General features: G+C 34.8%; 2 long non-coding RNA genes, 1 other non-coding gene and 1 pseudogene across 19 annotated transcripts in view; 2 read left to right on the top strand and 2 right to left on the bottom strand.

The window, feature by feature from the left end:
- Positions 1-13,554, bottom strand: part of LOC143661903 (uncharacterized) — a 115,427-nt gene extending 101,873 nt beyond the window's left edge. For all 11 annotated transcript variants that reach the window (XR_013164938.1, XR_013164941.1, XR_013164940.1 and 8 more), the window contains exons 1-2: positions 13,424-13,554; positions 12,581-12,663 (exon numbers count right to left, since the gene is read on the bottom strand). This is a non-coding gene — a long non-coding RNA (uncharacterized LOC143661903). The remainder of the gene's footprint in view (positions 1-12,580; positions 12,664-13,423) is intronic.
- Positions 6,849-6,954, top strand: LOC143662808 (U6 spliceosomal RNA). Its single transcript, XR_013165583.1, has one exon. It is a non-coding gene; the product is annotated as a U6 spliceosomal RNA (small nuclear RNA).
- A 100-nt stretch (positions 13,555-13,654) lies between the features above and the next one.
- Positions 13,655-23,074, top strand: part of LOC143661901 (uncharacterized) — a 123,885-nt gene continuing 114,465 nt past the window's right edge. For all 7 annotated transcript variants that reach the window (XR_013164926.1, XR_013164930.1, XR_013164928.1 and 4 more), the window contains exons 1-3: positions 13,655-13,764; positions 15,633-15,669; positions 16,112-16,221. This is a non-coding gene — a long non-coding RNA (uncharacterized LOC143661901). The remainder of the gene's footprint in view (positions 13,765-15,632; positions 15,670-16,111; positions 16,222-23,074) is intronic.
- On the bottom strand, positions 16,712-18,051 carry LOC143662724 (N-acetyltransferase ESCO2 pseudogene; annotated as a pseudogene).

The raw sequence follows: 23,074 nt of genomic DNA, 5'->3' as shown, positions 1-23,074 counted from the left end.
TCATATTTACATATAAATTTTAGAATCAATTTGTCAATTTTCTGAACAGAAACAGTTGGAATTTTAATAAGATTGTGTTGGGTCTGTGGATCTGTTTGGGGGAGAATTGAGAAACATCTTAATGTTGAACTTTCCTTTCCATGGACATTTTACAGTTTGCCATTGTATACGCATATAGTTTTGCAAAAAATATTTTATAGCTTTCTATGGAGTGGTCTTATAAATATTTTATTATATTTTTGCTTAACCATTATTTCTGATGATGGCACAAGTGGCATCTTTTGTAAATTTTGTTTTCTAATTTGGTAGGGTTGTGTTCTAGTTTGTTAGCTGCCAGAATGCAACACACCAGAGACGGATTTGCTTTTAATAAAAGGGGATTTATTTTGTTGGTTCTTCAGAGGAAAGGCAGCTAACTTTCCACTGAGGTTCTTTCTTGCATGGAATGCACAAGATGGTCTCTGCTGGTCTTCTCTCCAGGCCCCTGGGTTCCAAAACTTTCCCCGGGGTGACTTCTTTCTGCATCTCCAAAGGCCTGGACTGAGCTGCTAGTGCTGAGATGAGTTGTGTTCTCTCATTTAAGCACCAGCCAATTAAGTCAAACATCACTCATTGCAGCAGACACGCCTCCTAGCTGACTGCAGATGTAATTGGCAGCAACAAGACTAGGTATGCTCACCTGGCCAAGTTGACAACTGAATCCAACTAACACAGGTTGATTACCAAATTTTACTAAATTTGATTTACTGCTATTGATTACTAAATTACTAAAATTGATTTTTAGTAGTCCTGCTAAATAAACTATTACTAATTCTAACAGTTCATTTGTAGATTCTCGTGGAATTTCTCAGTGCACAATCCTGTTATCTACAAAGAATTCTTTCATCATAAAAAAGAAACAAAAAATAAGATTATGAAGTGAATAGTTGATAGAAATATCATGACAAGAGGCTAACAGTTACTTAATTCTGTATTTTCCCTATAAGCAATTTTTCAATAGGTGTTAATTCAATGTTCACGATTACTTTATAGAACCTAGTTACTAAAAATATGAGAATCAACTATATCTCTTAGTATAATTACATCAGATTCACAGAAAGATGGATCTAATTGTTGGCCAAGATCACACCGCTTTTGGAAGCTGAGAAGGCTATGGGAGAACTTGATAATAGACTCAAGCTAAATATCATTTAACTGAACCTACCACTCATCTAACCCTAATTTAGATGCAAAACATGTATCCTACCTTCCCTTAGGCCATGCATCTACAATGCCAACAACATGCCTGGTGGATCCAACAATATTATCCCAAAGACAGAAAGGACTCTAGGGAAAGAAAGGTGCTGATCTAGCCATCATTGTTCTTTGAATGGTAAGCAGCATTCATTCACTAGAAGATTTATTAACTAGAAGATTTATAAGCTATAACAACATTACAGGGATTTTCTCTTCCAAGAGGAAGGCAAAGGATGAGAGTAAGTCTGAAAAGATGATAAGGTTTTAGTGAAGTGGATCCAACAGACTCAATAAATAATGCTGCATAATGCTAGGACCTAGTGCTTTGAAAGTGTATGCACCCTGAATTAACAGAACCTCTTGACTCTTTTGAAATAGATAAGGTCAAAGTAGCCATGAGCAGTGGCACTATGTCCTAGATTCTGTGGCTCAAGGCACACATCTATGTGAATCTCATGGATTTTCAAACCTATACAATTATCTGAGGACACTTCTTATTTCAATGCACCAATAGTATCCTCATCTCAAGAACAGAAAGAATAAGACACATCCTTTAATATAGTCAGAAGTTACAGGAACTATCTAAAAAATATCCATGTTCTCCCTGTAGGCAGATGACCAATGGGCACAACAATCAATGAAAACCCATCCCAGTATAAGTCCATGAACTGAGGCATGATAAGTGACATTTACTCAAATGACTTGGAACCCAGTAATAACTATCAAAAGCAGCTTCAATGATACCTGTCCCAATAATATATGTTGTATGTAATAATATCGTTATAATAGCTGATTCTGTTTGGAAGACATATCGAGCACCTCTGTGAATATTAGTTTTTTCTACTGTAATGAAGTGAACTGTACCATGAACATACTGAAATAAGTGTTACAGTATAATATACATGTATGCATGTGTGTATATATATATACATACATACCTATGAATCAACTATCATATGAAAAAAGAATCAAAATCATAAGTTACCAGGGGATGGGATGGGGATAGGGAATAGGGAAAAAAGGCTTAAAATACAAAAAATTCCTATTTAGAATAATATCAGTGTTGTGATAACGGATTGGGTTTTGAAATCATAACATTGAGAATGTAATTAAGAGCACTGATATATGTATTTGAATGTGATTAAAATAGTAAACGTTAGCTTTTATATATGGTAACAGAATAAAGTTTTTAAAAAGTTCCATACAACTACGTTGCACAAATAGGGAACCCTAAGTTAAACCACGGACTATAGTTAATAAAGCAATTTAAAAAATGTGCTATCATCACTTGTAACAAATTTTTAACAACAATATAAGTGCTAATATTAGTATGGTATATGGGAATCTTGCGTTTTTTTGCATGATCATTCTCTAAACCCACAAATTCCCTAATCAGGAAAAAAAGATATGCAAAAAAATTGTCGTATGGTAACAGTGATAGTGATGATTAAATGAGTTGGAGATAGGGTAAAACCTTCTCAAAATTAATACTGATATAAAATGTCTTGCATTAGGGAAAATTGAATTTACCTAACAATCAGTTAATTTTTATATTCAATAATTCTTCACAGTTTATTACAAGGTACACAGTGGTAGATAAAGAGGAAAATAATCAAATTAATCTGAATATTAAAATGTACTTAATGTTTTTATATGATGGGTTAGTTGTTTCTTTAAGTATATCCCTATCCACCCCAGGATCTTCCAAATGTTAAACATATCCATACTGACACTATTGCTTTATCTGTTATAATGACATACTAAATGTAGATGCTGAGAAAAAATCTGACCATTTTACTGGAAGAGAATCTAGACCAAGGGTTGTGGAGCTGAACTCTACAGTAATGTGTTAACTCAGAAGAATAAGGATAATGAGCTCTCCACATTCCAAAGGCCTACAGGATTGACTGTTGGCTGTGAGAGATATCCTCTGAGCCCTTGGCCCACCCAGCACAATAAGAGTGACTTGTATACCTTGTGTCACTCCTGATAGTTAATAGTAAGAAAATGATCTTTGTGAATAACTGTTTTTGAATGCATGGGGCTTTGGACCACACAGTATCAGTGTGACCTCAGGGATGGGGTAACTGAGTCTGAATAGCTGAGGTCAATCACATCTGTGTTGCTTGCCTATGTGACTAATCACCAATAAAATTACTGGGTGGCAAAATTTCAAGTGAGGTTCACTGATGAGTCTTACTCTGACATGTTGATGTTATACGATGTCACTGGATGAATTACACCCATCCATGCAACTACACTGGGAGAGGACAACTGACATCTTGCACCTCCTTTCCTTTCTTCTGAACTTCACCCAACACACCTTTCCCTTTTGCTTATCTTGAGCTTTTCATTTCACTATAATGAACTAAAAGTATGAGTATACAGTTGTGCCACCTGCAGCATCAATTTCAATTCTTTAGCTGTATTATTGTTGAAATGTAACAATATGCGTGTGTGCGTGATTGTTTTTTGTGTTTTATGTACATATGCCTGGTAGTTGCTGGCTATTGATTTTGTTTACAAAATGCAGAATGTTTCTAAGTGAACCTAAAGTCATCATTTTTTTAAAAATTGTGTCTGCGTATAAGAAGGAAAGTCTCCCTGGCAATGTGGGATATGACTCCCAGGTATGAACCTTGCCCTGGAACTGTGGGATTAACAAAAAATAAATAAGGTATCAGTGGCTTAGAGAATTCAAATAGATCATGAAGTCATTCTGGAGGCTACCTTTATGCAAGCTTCAGCTAGATATTGCTATTTCTCATCATGTGCCAAATTCCAATCAAAACCATTTCTGCCAATATTAAAGAACACTTAGGGTTTTATCTGAGCTTCTAGAAAGTTTTCATGCACTATGATTACTTTTCAGAAACTTGCAACCTCCAGAGCGGTTCCTAGGCCAGATGAGTCTTGAAACCAAGAGAGGCCAGCCTCTCCAGAACATCAAATAGTTCCATCTCCCATCCCATATTATCAACAGCATTTTCAACATGAAAAAGTTATAATGGGCATAGCCCAAATACCCCTAAATGTTGGCAGAAATGTCAAAGAAGGTGGAGCTATAACAGAGCAGATAAGATGAGTATGACTGCTGAATCATTTTATCAATATTCCTTTTAGTTTTCAGTGTCTTGGAAAAGCTAGAAGGAAAAACTCAAAATTGTGGAAATGTGATCCACATCAAATTCTGATTAATTGTTGTGGTGTACTTTCAAATTTATTGCTTTTTTGTGTACAAGTTATTTTTCACAATATAAATAAAAAATAAAAATATGACTGAAGTCACATGGATATGGGGAATTGAAAGAATCTATTGCTAATCTGAAAACTGGGAAATTTCTAGGGATTCATTACTGGAACACAAACTTTTAATGAGCAAAATCCCATAGAGAATAAATGTTAATAATGGAATGAAATTTGGTAAATGTATATGTTGCTTGCAAAGTTTAATTTATTTGCTAATTTAAAATAATGTCTGATGCTTTAGAAAGCTACCAATGGTAACACTATACAAGATTAAGACAAAGTACTTAGATAAACATGTAAGCAGAAAAGCACAATCCTGGTTAAGTGTATAGCTTCTCAGTTATGCAAAAATGTTAAATTCATGCAGACTATTTAAGCATTGGAAGTACACAAATATATTTGACCCACCAGTTGCCTCTTCACCATTTAATGACTTATTAGCTTGTGGCCACATAATTTATTGTCCTGTCTGAGATAATTCCAATGATGAATGTGAGGTCTGGGATAATATGGGACTATTTCTGATGAGAAATGGAGACACTAATATAATTGGAGGAAATTCTGAACTGCAATGGAATCATCAGTATAATAGAAAGTGACAATGTGGAAGGGGGATAATTGTATGGTATTGGAAAATTGTTGAAGAGCATTGAATGTATAAAATATTTTGGAAAAGTTCACTGAATTACTGTGCTGCAGTTATATTAGGAGACATCTTTTGTTAAGTGAAAGATAATAAAACTAGCCTTGAGACAATTCTAAAGAGGAAAAATGTTATTTGAAACTTTACGATGATGAATGGAGACTCAGGTATAATATTGGGCACATTCTCATGAAGAAGTTATACTTGTACAATATTGGGGAACTCCCAATTAAGAATATGCTTGCTAGTGTGAAGCTGAGAACCTTCCTGCAAAGAAAGTATGCATATACGGCATTTATTATTTCTGATGATAATTCAGGTTACCAAAGCAATATTTGTAAATTACTGAAGAAGGATTTAGAGAAATGAAATAATGTTGGGAAATTTGCAAAGACAAATGAAAGTGCAGATATAGTATTGGGAAATTTCTGATGATGAATATGAACATTGGAATAATATAGCAAATTTTCAAATAAGCAATGGTGGCAGTGAAACCTCATAGGAACAACTGGTGATATTATGTAACATGGAAATATTATGGTGAGGATTTGTGGCAGTGATATAATATCAGGTCTTCTGAAAAGAAATGTGACACTGGTATTTAATGCAGAAACTACTACAGAGGAATGGGGTACTAGCATAATTTGAAGAACTAAAGAAAACTGAAGGCATCAATATAATACTGGTAAATTCATTGTGAGAATTTAGGGTTCTGATATAACACTGGGTATTTTCACAAAAGAAACTGTAGCATTGACTTAATATTGGGCATTTAACAATATATGGAAGAATATGTATAATTTTGGGAAGCATATTGTGAAGACTGGATGATACTGTTTTAATAATAGAAAAGTTTCTATGAAGATGGTAGGCACATTTTAATATTTGGAAATTTGGACTAAAAATACAAAATGAGAAACATAGAGTACATATAATATTGGGAAATTTTTGAAGGAGAATTGGATATAGGCATGTAGTGGGGATGAAACAATTTTACAAAATTTCCATGAGGAATCCATTCACTTGTATAATATGGGAAATCTGAAGAACTGGGATACTAGTGACATAAGAAGAAACTTCTGAGATTTCTCATAAAGAATGAGGACATTGGTATAATACTGGGGAAATATATTCCAATGAGGAATTGGGATTCTGATATAATACAGGAAAACTACTAGAGATATTAGGTCACTGAAATAATATTAGGATACTTCATATGAGTAAATCAGACATTGGTATAATATGGCAGAATACCAGAAATGAATGGTTGCATTATTATTGGGAGTCTTCTCAAAAGAAATAGGTTCACTGTAATTGTATGGAAAAACTTAATAAAAATGAGGCATTGGAATAACATTGAAAAGCATCTGATGAAAATGTGGCAATTATACAATGAGAAAAATTGTATAATTTTTGTATTATATTATATGAGTATTATATGTATATATATGTATTATATGTATTATATGAGTAGACACACTGATGAATGGGTGCACTGGTCTAATATTGGAAAACTTCTGAAATGGAATAGGAACACTGATATCATGTGAGTAAGCTCCTGATTGATAAAGAGGAAATGGTGTAATAAATTGGACACACTTTGAAGAGGAATGTGGAACTGTTAAAACAAACAGAGAAACTTCTGGTGAGAAATGAGGGGAGTTCATATAATATTGAGAAAGCTCTGATAAGAAGTTTCCTAAAGAAATAGGGGCACTGAGTGCTCACTTCAGCAGCACATATACAAAATTGGAATGATACAGAGAAGGTTAGCATGGCCCCTGTGCAAGAACGATATGCAAATTCGTGAAGCATTCTATATTTAAAAAAATAAAAAAAAGAAATAGGGGCACTGGTATATGATGAGAAAATTCTTATGATATAGTGGAGTTAATTTCATAACAGAAAACTTCTGAGATGAACAAGGGAACTGGTGTCATATGGATAAAATCTGAAGTATATGGGGATACCAATATAATATTTGGAATTAAAAAAATAATGCCTTAATACTGGGAAACATATGATGAATATCTGGGCAATGGTATTATATGATAAAACTTCTGGTAAGTAATGGAATGGTGTGATATTTGTAGAACTCTGATTATGACTGTGGGTGCAGAAAATAAGAGAATTTTGATACAGACTAGGGGTACTGGTATCATATGGAGAAAATCTGATAAGGAATGGGAGCAGCAGCATATTTTTTATAATTTTCTGAAGAAGAATGCAGGCAATAGAATATTATGGGAAAGATTCTGATGAGGAAGATTCCTGGAATAATATTAGCAAATGTCTGAAGAGGAATGTGGGTACTGATAAATGGAGAAATTTGGATTTGTAATGGGGTCAGTGGTGAAATATTGGAAAACATATGCTAGAGATTGATGGCTTATATTTAATAATGATAAGTTTCCAATCAGAAATTGGAGGAATTGCATAATAAATAGAAACTTCTATAATGAACTATCACATTATGAAAATTCTCATGATGAATGGAACCACTAAAGTTACTTTAGAAAATATAGATGATGAATGAAGACAATAGCACAAGAAGAGGTAATTGTGGATAAGGAAAGGGACCCTAGTATAATATTGGGAAAATTCTGAAGATGAATGGGAGAACTGGAATTTTTTTAATGAAGTTGCAATGGAATTGGAAGAAATAGTATAATATTGGGAAATTTCTGATGAGGAATCAGGGCACCGGTATACTATTGAGGAGATTCTGATAAGGAATGGGGACACTACTTAAATACTTAGAACTTCCAGGGGGATGTGAAGACCCTAGCATTATTTTGGGAAATGAGGAATGGGGACACAAATAATATGGGATAATTCAGATAAGGAAGGAGGATGCATCTCGTGAAATGGAGGCACTGTATATTACTGGTGAATTCTTTATGAGGAGTGCTGACTCTGGTTAATATTATTGGGGTTATCTGATAAAAAATATACACTGTGGAAAATACTGGGAAACTTTTGATGAGAATTGGATCTCCTCAAATCTGCTACTCAGGAAACATGACAAAAATTGCAGTCACTGTTATATTTGGAAACATCCTAGTAGAAATAAGGCAAACTTACAATATCAGAGTCTTCTTCATGAGTAATAAGGCTGGTGTAAAAAGGGGAATAACTTAGGAATAAATCAGGGGTCTATGTCAAACTTGGCCACATATACAACGAATTTCAATAAATATTTTCTTAATTTTAAAGTATACAATATTTTATATTTCTATGAATAGAATAGTGATACAAAATTATTGTTTTTCTAATTTTAATTGAACACAGAGGTAATTTATTTATTTATACACAGTATTGATTTTGCTTTACACATATCATTGTTATGAAAGAGCATCAAAGAATTAGTTTCTACTAACTTTTGTCTTAATTCTACATTTCTGGGTTTTTTTTTTTTTTTTTTTGCATGGGCAGGCACCAGGATTCAAACCTGGGTCTCCCACATGGCAGGAGAGAGCTCTGCCTGCTGAGCCATCATGGCCCGCCCTCGGGGTATTTCTTATTCTAAATGTTTTCACTACAATTTTGCTTTACACATATCATTGCTATGAAAGAGAACTAAAGAATTAGTTTCTAATAACTTTTGTCTTAATTCTACACTTTGGGGTATTTCTTATTTAAATGTTTTCACTACTGCTGCCTTCTAATTATAATTATTTCTTTTCTCCATCAAGCACCTTTCTCTCCTACCATATTCACATGTTCATATGCTACCATCTTTCACATCCTAATGAAGTGCCAGTTTATCCAAGATACTTATCAACTGGTCGTATTTTTCTTAGTCAATACATTTACTAGTGATGTGTTGTATTATCTTAGGTGACACTCTTTATTTCTTGATTTACATAAAATCACACAGAACCTGTACAGTAAGAATATTTCTGTCATCATCATCAGGGCTTGTTAGCAGAAGAATGAAAAAAATTGCAATGAAATGGTTAGTCATATAGAAAATTGATATGATATCAAGGGATAAAGCAGGGAATACAAAACATATAATAATTATTAGCAAGTTATATGTGTATCATAAAAAAATTAATGGTGATTACTATAGAACCTAAAATATTACAGCTCTGAGTAATTTTTCCTCAAAGTTTTAATTTATATATTTCTCAAAGTATATAATTTATTTCTCATACCTAATTATTTATTTTTTCCTAATTTCACATTCAGGCACTTCAGTTTTTGAAATAGTTTCATACATTTGTTCTAGTCACCCTCTATAGTTTCCCTATCTCTGAAGCACAGCTAGCTGAAGTTCTGAGGTAGCATAATTGTAGATTATACATACACATATATACATACATACATACACAAATATATAATATACATGTATATCTTCTGTGGCTCTATAAACAGTTCAGAAAAAAATGTTCACATTATTTGAAACTCCCTGGCCCAGTGCTTTTAATAATTCTCCTGGGAAAGTAAAGTTTACTACATGTATTGGCATCTCTATGGAATAGTTATATTAATGAGTTTACAAAGCAAAATGTGCAGAATGTGTAGAAGCAAGTTTGCTTTTATTCCTTTAGTAAAAGTTGCCCCTGAGGTCTGGGCTGATTTAAAAGTCTTGTTTTTCTCAGTGAAACCTTCTTCCAGGTTTGTGCTGTAATTTACCTGTGTTAGTTTGACTATATCCCAACCTCAGAAGGGATATGGCTCTGCAGTTACTATGCAAACCCCATCTTCTCAGCTCTGAAGCCTGATTCCACAGGAAAGAAAAATGGATCAAAGCCATGACATTCTCTTCCTTTTTCCTCAGTGTAGGAAATTACACCAAACAAAGGAGACATCTTGTCAAGCAAGGTTTGGGATTGTTAAGGAAAAAGTCAAATGTCCTAGAAAAGGAGACTAGAGGTCTACAGGGAATATTTACTTAATTGCATCTAGATGTTACTCTTGAATAAAAGATGGCCTTGACCCATAGCAAATGTCTGAGAATTATTTGAAGGATAGATGCTGAGGAAAGTTGTGCAATCTTGTCCACTCAGGTAGATTTTGTTTAAACATTTTATTTAAATAAGACTTAAGGAATTTATATTTACAATTTAATAACACATAGAATCTCACCAAATATGCTTGAAAACACCAACACATGGTTTGGTTTCTGCAGTAGTCAGAGTTTTCTCATCACTTTCATTAACCATCATTCAATGGCCTACAGTTTTTATTTTTTGCATATTCCCTGAAAAATCTCTTTCTCCCTCTCTCCCTCTCTTTCTTATTCCCTTCATCTCCTATGCTGAACCCTTACATAATGCCATGCAGTACTCTAATTATAACATCATTTGAGAGTACAACCATATTTGAGAGCCTAGTCTCTTCTTTCCATTTTACATGTACTTATCCTACCTCCATGGTCAGTCACCTAACGCAGCTTCTTTAGGCAGGGTAGGCTCTATTGGAAACTCATATTCTGTAATTTAAAATTTTCTTCCTTATAATTTTCACCTCAATTAAAATGAATGGTTAAAAATGTCCATGAGTTTTTGGATTATTGTTCCAAGTTGCTGTAGTTTAATAGTATATAACCAACTCTGGTAGATTTTAAAATTGTAATAGTTATTGTACAGAATTTCATTTAATTTACTTTGATCTCTTGCAGAAAATAGAGATCATACTGATACTTGATTGGGGTTACAATATATACAAATGGATTTTGCATGAACTTTCAAGTATTTTTGAGATAAGGATTTAAAATCCAGGAATAGAATCTTACGTTCTGTTGATTCACTTAACAAGCTCATTTTTCATATTATATGTATTTCCATAATTTTATTACAAATGCTTCAACTATTTATAATATCCATGTTTTTCTTAATATTTTTCACTCTCTGGTGTTTTGATCATTAAACATAGAGTATGTCAGATTATTTTTTCATTATTATATATTGCTTCCTATATTTTAACATATACATATATATATACCAATGCTTTTTTAAACTTTTTGATCCATTATATTTATATATGTTTCATACAAATTGCATACAGTAAAATTTTATATTTATTTCATTATGATTGTTGTACTTGGCTAACTGCTACTATTTTTTATAAGTGTAATTGATATACTAGTTTTAGTGGTGTGATTCATTACTTGTTTTTTCTTTTTTATTAAATTGCTAATTGATTGTCCTGTATTTCTTTTGGCTTGGCGATCTCTTTTGAGGTTTCATGCCCTCTTAAATCACATGCAATTTTTAAATTCTTCATTTAATATGACAAATCTATTCACATCACTTTCACATTCAGAGTTTTCTCTTTGTACTCTGCCAATTTATTTTAATTATATAAAGTGAGTCCAACTCTGGCACTAATTTATATAATAAGTAGAGAAGTACTGTAACATACATTGTGGCTAAGGCAAGAAATTAATATCTACTGCAACCACAAAGATTTATGGACACATGGTGAAATAATCAACAAAATGCTATTGGATTGTTCTAGAATTCATTCTCTAAATAATAAGAGTTTTAAAAGTTTAATCCATTGCATAACTATTCCCTTTAGCTATTTATTATTTTATTACTTAAAAGTTCTATTTAATAAGATTAATCTACATTGACTACAATAAACAGTAACAAAAATATTAGTAAAAATTTAAATTCTGTAGGGATGACTGCTTTTAGTATCTGAAGGACGAAATGTAAATTAATTGTGATTTCTACATTCCAGCAAGGGGTATTTTTTACAGTGTACTCTCTACTCTAAATAGATAAAAAATAGAGAGAAAGTTGTATAAACCAATTAGTCTGTGCCTTGAAGATTTAATTAAGGCTTTGTACTAATTGGATAATATATTAAATATTGATGCATGCCAGTTCACTTAAAAGAAAAAAAAATCACCTATGAAATTCAATAATAATTCATAAAAAGAAATACATTAATTGCTTATAATGCATTTTTACCAATAATTTTAGATATATATATATATAAGGAAATTTTACTTACTGTCTTTTTTACATTTTTGGTAAAAATAAGAAAGTTGGGGATAAAAATAACTGTAAAGTCAATTGAGGGTGTTTTTATATATCATTATAATAGAGAACACTGAAGTTCATATATTCTTATCTGGAAAGTTATAAGAAAAATTAAACAGAGGCATATTTTCAGTCATATAATTTATTCTTGGTAGAAATAGAATGAATAAGATTGTCCAATTCCCTTTATCTTTGAAAATCTTGTTTTACTGAATAATATATCTAACATTTCTTTTTTTTTTTTTTTGGTTCTCCTAAGAGAGTAGATTCCCCACCTAGCATGGAGAGAGAGATTTGGACTATGTGCAAGATACCACTCTAATTGGGATACCTATCTCTCAAGCACAAGAGTGCCTCTTGTTTTAAATTTTTTTATTGGCTTATTTGGTGACAGTACTTGGAAACACCCTCATCATTACCCTAATCCTTGTGGATTACAGGCATCACTCACCTGTGCATTTCTTCCTCAGCAATCTCTCTTTCAGTGAAATATTAACCACCACCTGTGCTGTTTCCAAGATGCTGGCAGGCTTCCTGTCAGAAAGGAATAGAATCTCATTTAGTGAATGCTTCATCCAATCCTATTTCTACTTCCTGTCTGGATGCACTGAGTTTATTCTTTTTGTTGTCATGTCCTATATAAATTAAGCAAAAACTAAACAAACAAACAATGAAAATGAAACAAGGATTTGGATCCTGGAAGAATGAAAATTGGTGCAAATGATACATGGGGTGCGTGCATCAGGCAAAAGAATCCACTGCTTTTGTCTAGTAACACTCCCATCCTGAAAACTGGTGGATATTTGTGTGCTTACATATATGCAGCACTTACATATATGTAGGTATATACATATATCCCAATATGCATCAGGCACATTTAAAAATTAATTTCATTATGAAAAATTTAACATTTGTAATGATTTTGTATGAGAAGAAATTCTCTTGTTGGCACGAGTAAACTGACAACATAAAGTTACTGACCATGAAAGAAAATCAGTATATATTCCGTAGTGAAATGATAGCTAAAAAACTTTCTGCCATTAGGATAAAAATTATGTAAAGTTTTTAGAAGGTGTGCATCTAATATCAAGCTTCTTGGTTTTCTTTTAGGAAGTGGTATGTATGGCACTTGATTTCTGCTCCAGTTCATACATATTTTCTATTTTACGGCACACCCTAAGTAACCGTTTGCACAATTTTGAAGGCCAATTCCTAAGATAAAGTCATCTCTCAGAGCGTGTTATTGTTTGCTGAACTACCAGACAATTTCCAGGTGGTTATTTAAATTACCCACCAACATTCACGGCAACTCCTCAGGGTACGCTTCCGTCTTCAAGGCCCCGGGTGGGGGGCGTCCGTGGGTCCCAGTCCTCGCTGTGGGTCTCAAATGGCCCACGCCTCCCACAGACCCCGCCTCAGCAGGACCCGGCCCGCCCATGCCAACCACTGTGACGTCACCGAAATAGCGTGTGCCCTGCCCCAGGTGCGCTCTGCGCATGTGCAGCCACTGCCCGGTGCTCTGACTGTCCGCAGCTGTGCCTCCACAGTGGGCGGCGGAGCCTCGGTGTTCCCCGGTGGCGCAGAGGAAGGGCCAGTGCTTGGCGCGGGTCGCGAGGGGAGGCCGACTGCCTGCAGGTATGTCCGAGGTCGCTCTGCGGGCGTCAGGCCAAGGAGGGGGCAGCGGGGTCTCAGCGACTGGACGGAGTCGGGCCTCGGGAGCCGCCACCATCTCCAGGGGTCCTGGAAGGGTCAGATCGCGGGTCAGGGGAAAGGTGAGGAAGGCGTCGGTGCGGCCTGAGGAGGGTCTTGGGCTGGGTTCCGGAGAGAGTCGGGAAAGGGTTAGGGTGCAGCCTTGGGAGGACTTCGGGCCGGGGTCAGGGGAGGGTCGAGGAAGGTGTCTGGGTGCGGTCTGGTGAGGGCCTCGCACCGGGGTCAGGAGAGGGTTGAGAAAGGTTTAGGGTGCAACTTGAGGAGGGCCTCATGCCGGGGTCAGGAGAGGGTCGGGAAAGGGTTAGGGTGCAGCCTGGGGAGGGCCTTGGGCCAGGGTCAGGGGAAGGTCACGGAATGGGGCGACACTACCTGGGAAAGGCCTGGGGCAGAGTCTGGGGAGGGTCGGGACTCTTCATTCTCTGGGGGCGGACAGGTGAAGGCCTGAGGCAGCTGCGAGCAAAGGGAGAGGCTGCGCGGGGCGTGGACCCTCCACCTGTCATGTCAGGTCGGTGAGTCTGGGTGCTGCTGCTTAGACATCAGGTTTAGTGCCGGAGAGCCTTTAGGCCAAAGCCCACGTGCAAGCCTCAGATACTCATCTTTTAATTGAGGCTGTTTTATCCCATGTACCGCCAACACATAACCTTCCTCATGCTCTGTATTAAATAGGTTAGTATATACAGTGTGATAAATTCTCAAAGGGGAGCTGCTCTTATTTCAAAGTATAGTATTTTCTTCATTGTTGGCCCATTTAACTACACAACCATCCTTTGGATTGGTGTCACTGTCTCCATTTTAATAAAGTAAGTAAAAGTTCAGAAGGAGAAAGTGATTTGTCCAGAATTACCGAGTAAGCAGATAATCGAGATTTAGATTTTCTTTTTCATATTCTATAGTCCATCCCGTTTTCCACACTAAAATGCACAGTCTTTATCCCTGAGCACCACCAGGTGAGAATTATGGAGTGTAGTGACCTAATCTTACCTCCTCAGAACCCAGGGTCAAAAGGTAAGTTAACATCCTTCCTCCTTCATCCTCCAACCTGGTCTCAAAGGACAGATAAAGAGAACAAAGTAAATTGAAACCACAAATTGAGCACTCAGCATTAAGTTTTACTAGAGAACCTGTACAGGCCAAGGTTGGAGAGGAAAAACAGGACTTTTTTTTAAAGATGAAACCTGGGACTCATCCATGCTCCATGTTATGAAAGTGACTGGCTGCTGCTGTCTGGGTTTCCTGTTAATCTTTGTGTAAAAGCCTCAGGCTGGTTTCTGCTCATATGTGGATTTCAGGTTCATGGCATGTAGTTGTTTTTTGCAACAAATAAGAAGTCACCAAATTGGGATTATGGTGCCCAGTTGTTATTTTAGTAGAAGTTAGGTTTTTGCCACTGTCAGCAGAGTAGATGATCACATGAGAGTTCATTAAGGCCTAATTAAATTTTACACTAGGCCCAAGTCAGTGTTTGAGGGGACAGCGAATTCCAGAACGCTGTATTAGATTTGTGGCAAAGACATAATGTCAGGATGGTACATGAAAGCATATTCAAAGTTATTTAATTCCTCATTTTAAAAATATTGAAATTGAAACTAAGACAGTCACTAGGTTCCTGAGTTGTGGAAGCTGAGGCACACCTGAAGTCTCCAGGTCCACTGTTGTTTATCATACTGAAGTTAAAACAACCTTCTTGTAAAAGTGATTTTGAGAAACTGCAGTTTAGGGAGAAGAAGCATCTCATTGTTGAGAGCTTTCAAAAGACTTTCTAACCTTGTGAAAATTTTTTTTTACATGGGCAGGCACCAGGAATCGAACCCGGATCCTCTGACATGGCGGGTAAGTATTCTTGCCTGCTGAGCCACCTTGGCCCCCTTGTGAAATTTAATATATTAACAGGAGAAATTGTTCTGGCATGTAACCTCAAAATCATTCCATGTCAGTGAATATTTCTCTTCAATATCATTTGTGATACCAGTGTAGGGTTCCATCATTGAATATATTATATGCCTTGCTTAACTTATCTATTATTTGATGTTTAAATTTTAAATTCTTTCGTGTTATGTACTATACACAGATAAAATTTTTAAAGTAACCAGTAGGAAGTAAACACTTTAATGTACTCAATAAAAATGTCCCAGTTTCATCAAGATTGCATCAGAGTCACCCATGGACAGATGAACATTCATCATGCCCCTTCTTAATTGCATATTAAAAGTCAAAGATATTTTTTTCCAGAGGTTTTTTCTTTGCAAAAATGTTGTATGGAAATTTCTCATAGGTGGTTTCTGGAGCTGCAAGATAAGGTCCTATGACTCCTGTCAGCTTCCCCTTTTCTGACTTCATAGTTTCTACCTTTTCCCTGGAGCAGCAGAAATGAATAAATTCCAGGTGAGTTGTTTAGCCCTCATTTTGTATCACAGTGTGTGCATGTATTTTAGTAAGTTTTATGAAAGAGCACCAATAAATGTGGAAATAGTTAAAAATCACCTTCAGTGAAAGTATTGTTTAAATAGCCAGTAATTCTCAAAGTGTGATCTCTAGTCCCCAGGAAACTTTCCAGAGTTCTGTGAGGTGAAAATCATTTTTGTAATATGAAGATGCTAACTGTTGACATTTGTGTTAAGGGTCAAAAGCAATAATGAATAGATTGCTGCTATGGGGCATAAAGCAAGACAGTGACACTACTCTTTTCTTATGTTTTTTTATGTAAAAATTTTTAATTTTCTGTGTAGCAAGATACACCATTAAAAGGTTAAAAATCATGTGATGATATTTGCTCATGTATACAGAGTATATCTTTGGAAAATATACAGGGGAAACTGTTAATGTTGGATACCTCTAGAGATGGGAACTGGGTGTTTGGAGGAGCACATGAGGATCAGTAGAAGGGTTGGAGGAAACACCTTTTATTGCATGCCCTTTGTGAATTCTTATATTTAATTCCTTCCAGAAATCTCTGCTGAACATGCTGTAGTTCATCTTTAGGGTTAGAAGCTGTATAGATCATGCCACAAGACTTATACATAGTAGCCCCAGAATATTTCTGACCTACATCTCTGATGAACTGGTCTTTACTTTCTTTATTTCTGTCTTTGGTATTTTTCTGCTTATTGGTCTGTTTCAAGAAGTTGGTAGATATGATGGATCCCACAGAAGACTTGTTCTTCAGCTAGAGACCTTCTTGTATTGACTGAAGGCACATTGAAGATGGGATAGACAATGGACTCAGGAGAAACTGTCTTCTGGTTTTCACTAGGAGAATCCTCTGAAGGAAAATGATTACTTTCATCAAGTTTACATTCTCTTGAAGAAACTGATGAATACTTCATTAATTTTTCTTCATTTTTACTTCTTGAACTCAATAGCTCAATGTTCAGTTCCTTTCGTAGTAACAAACACTCTGGCACTTGCCTTGTCACAAAAGTTTTCTTTCAATGACAGTCTCTAAATCAGAATCTTCAGTCACTTGATTTATTCTTTTGGGTGAATTCCAGTAATGATTTATTTTCCAGAGACAATTTCTTAAAAGAGGATTTTTTTCTGTTAACAAAATATGTTGCTCCACCCTGGAGTGTAACTTGTAGTTTTATTTTTTGGCTTAGAACCCAAGGAGCGTTCAGATTATTTGTAGCTGAATGGCAGTTATTGTCTTTCTCCACAAATGGCTTAGAGGTCACTCTATTTTGTGTGGAACTTTTAGAATTCTTTGACACAGGCTTGATGCAGTTATAATTTGGTTGGTACTTAACAGTTAAACTCTTCTGTGTTTTTTTGTTCATCTCCTTGGAGCAGATAGGTTTTACCTGTACTTTTTTCATCACACTAGGTAAAGGTTTATCTTCATTGTTAGTTTTTAGACAAGTAGGTCTTCTCTCTTTTACCAGCTTTCTCTGTAATGGATTGAGGCACCACTTATCTTTGCTGTAAAAGAATAGAGTGGACACTGTAGATTTAAATGGTGAATGCTGATTTATAGATGGCAATCTATTTTTTTAGTTGTTGGAAATTATGTATAAATAAGACTTGATATGAAGTGGCCTTGTTGAAAACAATGCATCTCTTCTTCATTTTTGTCACTGCTTTGTAAAATGTGCTTTTTATTAGGTGGTGGAAATATATATTCAGAAACAGCCAAAATTAATTTTTTGATGGAATGTCTGATAATAGATGATCACAGCTTGAAGAATATTATTTCCTTTTCCTTGGGAAAGCTGCCATCTTCTAAGTTGAATACCTGTGACTCAGAGCCAGGCCACTTCCTTTATGGTTTTTATTTTGCATTTTTTTATTAGAGAAGTTGTGAGTTTACAGAACAATCATGCATAAGTGCAGGATTCCAGTATACCATCCCACCACCAAAACGTTGCGTTGGTGTGGAACATTTGTTAGAATTGATGATAGCACTTTTTTGTAATTGTACTTCTTTTTTAACAGGAGTTACCTTTGTTAGAATTGATGAAAGATTATTAAAATAGTACTATTAACTATTGTCCATCATTTACATTAGCTGCATTTTTCCATATCTCACCCTATTGTTAACACCTTATATTAGTTGTACATTTGTTATAATTCATGAACAAACATGCTTGAACTTGTACAATGACCTATAGTCTGTGGTCTACAGTATGGTTCACAGTGTTATACAGTCTTATCTTTCATCTTCTAATTTTTATTCTAGTAGAGTATACAACATAAAGTTTCCCCTTTTAACCACGTTCACCTATAAAATTCAGTGCTGTTAACCACACTCACAATAACATGCTACCGTCATCACTGTTACTGGGTTAAGGCAGTGAATTCTTTTGCCCAATGCAGCAAATGACCAATTTCTGAGATGGTAGGTTTCAAAGAGAGAAAAAGTTGATTGTAGTACTTCTGATTTTTACTATCAAAAAAATAGGCAGGTTTTAGGATAATGAGCGCCATGGCACCAACTGATGTAATTAGAGGTGGTCTAATTATTCATCGTGCACGAATTGATTACATGCTTAGTCACAGAACACATATAAGAAAATGGTGGTCTTAATATGATGCTGGGCATGATTTTTAGTATTATAATGAAATATAGGTGACTTGTAAGTTGAAATCTAAGCTACTGCACATGTCAGATGGGCCCATTTTGGTTAGATTCAGTTCTGGTTATCACGATAACTTTGGACTTTGGGTAGGTTACTTCTGGTCTGTCCCAAGACCCTACATTAGTGAACATGAGGGGCTGTCTTTTGAAATCACAGGACTCTAAAGCAGAAAACTGGATAAATGGGTCCAAGTGAAGGTTTGTCACAAGGTTTTTACAATCAGAAGGGCACAAAATAAATGCTATACAATCTTTATCAGGGATCAAGTCAGTTGGGTAATGATTTCAGCTATTTCCCTCTGAGTGTTCCAGTACACCAGAAAGCAAAAAGGAATTACCACATATAGTGATTCAGTAACCATAATTATCCCTTAAATCCTGACTTCTTGATTACAATCACCATCCATTTGCAAACCTTTATAATCAACCTAAGTAGAAATTCTGTACAAATTGAGCATCAACTCCTTATTCTGTAACCACAATCTGTGGTAATCTAGATCTAGATATAGATTTATGATCTAGATATAGATTATAAGTTAGTTGTAGATATAGATTCTAGGATATATATACTCTAGATATAGGTTATAATCTAGTATAAATTACAAGTTATAATCTAGATATAGATTATATGTTATATTTAGGTTGCCTGGTAACCTATAATCTAGATTGTAACTCTGTGAGTTTGTTTGTAATTGTTTGTATCAGCAAGATCATACAATATTTGTTTTTTTGTGTCTGGCTTATTGCGCTCAGCATAGTGTCCTCAGTTTCATCCATGTTGTCATGTGCATCAGGGCTTCATGCCTTTTGATGGTTGACTAATACTGCATCACGTGTGTGTATACCCATTTTGTTTAACAGTTCATTGGTTGATGGACACTTGGACTGCTTCCATCTTTTGGCAGTTGTGAATAATGTCACTGTGAACATTGATATGCAAGTATGTTTGAGTCCCTGCTTTCAATTCTTCTGGGTATACCTGGTAGTGGGATTTCCAGGTCATATAATAATTCTCAGTTTAGCTTCCTGAAAAACTGCCAAACTGTCTTCTATGGCAGCTGCACCATTTTATATTCCCATTAGCAACAAATGAGTGTTCTTATTTCTCCACACCCTCTCCAATGCTTAGTTTTCTGTTATTGTTTTTTTTAATTAAAAAAATTTTTTTAAATACCAAAAAAACATCAAACAAATGCAAACATTCATAACTTTTGATCATTCCATTCTACATACATAATCAGTAATTCACAGTATCATCACATAGTTGCATACTTATCATCATGATCATTTCTTGGAACATTTGCATCTATTCAGAAAAAGAAATTAAAAAGAAAATTAAAAAATTCGTGCATACCATACCCCCTTCCCCCTCACTGATCACCAGCATTTCACTCTAAATTTATTTTAACATTTGTTCCCCCTATTTTTCATCTTTATTCTATATGTTTTACTCATCTGTTGATAAGGTGGATAAAAAGATCATCAGACACAAGGTTTTCACAATCACACAGTCACACTGTGAAAGCTATATCATTCTACAATCTGCTTCAAGAAACATGGCTGCTGAAACACAGCTCTACATTTTCAGGCAGTTCCCTCCACCCCGTCCATTACATCTTGACTAACAAGGTGATATATGCAAGGCTATATATCTTCTTGGCAGAAATGTCTATTCAAGTCTCCTGCCCATTTTTGAAATGGGTTGTTTGTCTTTTTATTTTTGAGTTATAGGATTTCCTTATATATTCTGGATTTTAAATCTTTATCAGATATATAGTTCCCAGATATTTTCTCTCATTAAGTAGGCTGCCTTTTCATTTTTGTGACAAAGTCTTTTGATGTGCATAAGTTTTTAATTTTGATTTAATTACTTTTCCTTTTGTTGATTGTACTTTGGATGTAATGTCTAAGAAACCATTGCCTAACACAAGATCCTGAAGATACTTCCTTACATTTTCTTCGAGTTTTGTAGTCCTGATTCTTATGTTTAGCCTTTGATTCATTTTGAATTAATATTTTTATGTAGTGTGAGAAAGTGGTGCTCTTTTATTCTTTCACATTTAGATATCCAATTTTTCCAGCACTGTGTGTTGAAGAGACTAGTCTTTCCCATATGAGTGGACTTGGCAGCCATATCAAAAAACATTTGGACATAGATGTAAGAGGCTATTTCTGAACTTTAAGTTTGATTCCACTGGTCTATCTTTGTGCCAATTCCATGCTGTTTTAACCATTGTAGTTTGTAGTATGCTTTAGAGACAGGAAATGTTAGTCCTCCAACCTCGTTCTTTCTCAAATTGTTTTTGGCTATTCAGAGCCTGTTATTTTTCCAATTAATTTTGGTTATTGACTTTTCCCTTTCTGCAAATTTGGGCTGTTGAAATTTTGATATATTGTTGAAAATTCACTTGTTAATTTTTCAGATCTTTAAGGAAGTCTGTTTTAGCTAAGTACTTTTTTAAAATTTGATTTTATTTACTTTTTTCTTTTTTTTGTATGTTGTATGGTAGGGGTCACATTGCATTCTTTTCCATTTGAGTATCCTGTTATTGCAGCAGCACTTGTTGAATTTTTTTATTTGTTTTGGTTTTTCTTTTGTGTACATGTTTTGTTTCAGCCAGTAATTGAACCCTGGTCTCCAGCTTGGCAGGTGAGAATTCTACTACTGAACTACTCTTGCACCCCCCAGTTAAGTACTTTTAAAAAAGAATGATGTTGGACATCTTTTTGTGTACTTATTTGCTATCCATTTGGCTTCTTTTGTAAGTATGTGTTCACATCTTTTGTCCATTTATTGAATGGCTTATTTTCTTACTATTGAGTTTTGAGAGTTCCTTATATGTACTGAATGTACATACATTGTCAAATTTGTGATTTGCGAATAATTTCTCATGATCTGTGGCTTCTCTTTTCACTGAACAGTACCTTTAAGAGAATGAAAGTTTTTAATTTTGATTTATTCAGAATCTTACAAACCATGAACACAAATATCTCTCCATATATGTAGATCTTCTTTAATTCCTTTTAAAATTGTTTTGTAGTTTTCTACATATTGACCATACATGTATTTAGTTCTATTAATACTTAAATATTTGATTTCTTTTGCTCCTCTTGTAAATTATACTTGTTTTTAAAATGTGTATTTCTGCTCATTCTTTGTTAATGTATCAAAGTACCATTCACTTTTTAATAATACTAAGCTCAAATGCTTTGACTTTGGTGAATTCACTTATTAGTTTCAGGAGTTGTTTGGAAGATTCCTTAGTATTTTCCTCATCATTAAATATGATCTATAAGCATAGAGTTTTACCTTTTCTTTTCTAATCTGTATGCTTTTTGTTTCTTTTATCTATTTCACTGGGTAGGATAGTACTTCCTCTCTTCCAATCTGTATACTTTTTTCCCTTACTTGTTTCACTGGCTAGGAATTTTAGTATGAGGTTGAATAGAAGTGCTGAAAGTGTGCATCTTTACTTTTCTCCTTACCTTAAGGTTAAAAATTCAGCCACTCAGCATTAAATATGATATTTGGAATAGAGTTTTTTTTTTTTAATGCCCTCTATCAGGTTAGAGAAGTTCCTTTCTTTTGCTTATTTTGTTGTGAGTTTTTATCATGAAGGAATATTAACTCAAAAAATGTTTTATTTTGAAATATGTTCACATTTACAGAACAGTTACAAAATATAAAAATTCCATGGAGAGAACTTTGACTAATCCCATCCCCCATATATCCAGATCCTCTCATTTTAGCATTTTGCCACATTTGTGTATCATTCTTTTTATAACTTCATCTATCTCCATCTCTGTCACTCTGCTGCCTATTTATTTGTCCATTTCCTCAACATGTGCATTTCCTAAGAGCAAGGGTATTCACTTATGTAACCACCTGAAGTACAATTAGCAAGTTCAAGAAATTTAATATTGATACAAAGCTTAGAGTCTACGTTCCATTTTTTTCACATGTCCTTTGAGCCTTTTCTCATATCTAGTTAGACCCCATCTAGGATCAACATATTGAATTTAATTGTTACTCTCTCTTTAGTTCCTATTTCTTTTATTAAATTGTGGAAACATTAGCATATAAACTTGCCATCTTAACCACTCCCAAACATATTCAGTGGGATTAATCACATTCCACAATGTTGTGGTACCCTCACCACCTTC

Source organism: Tamandua tetradactyla, chromosome 18 (assembly GCF_023851605.1).
Source record: "Tamandua tetradactyla isolate mTamTet1 chromosome 18, mTamTet1.pri, whole genome shotgun sequence".
Classification (NCBI taxonomy): domain Eukaryota; kingdom Metazoa; phylum Chordata; class Mammalia; order Pilosa; family Myrmecophagidae; genus Tamandua; species Tamandua tetradactyla.
This window is presented reverse-complemented; position numbering and strand designations above follow the sequence as displayed.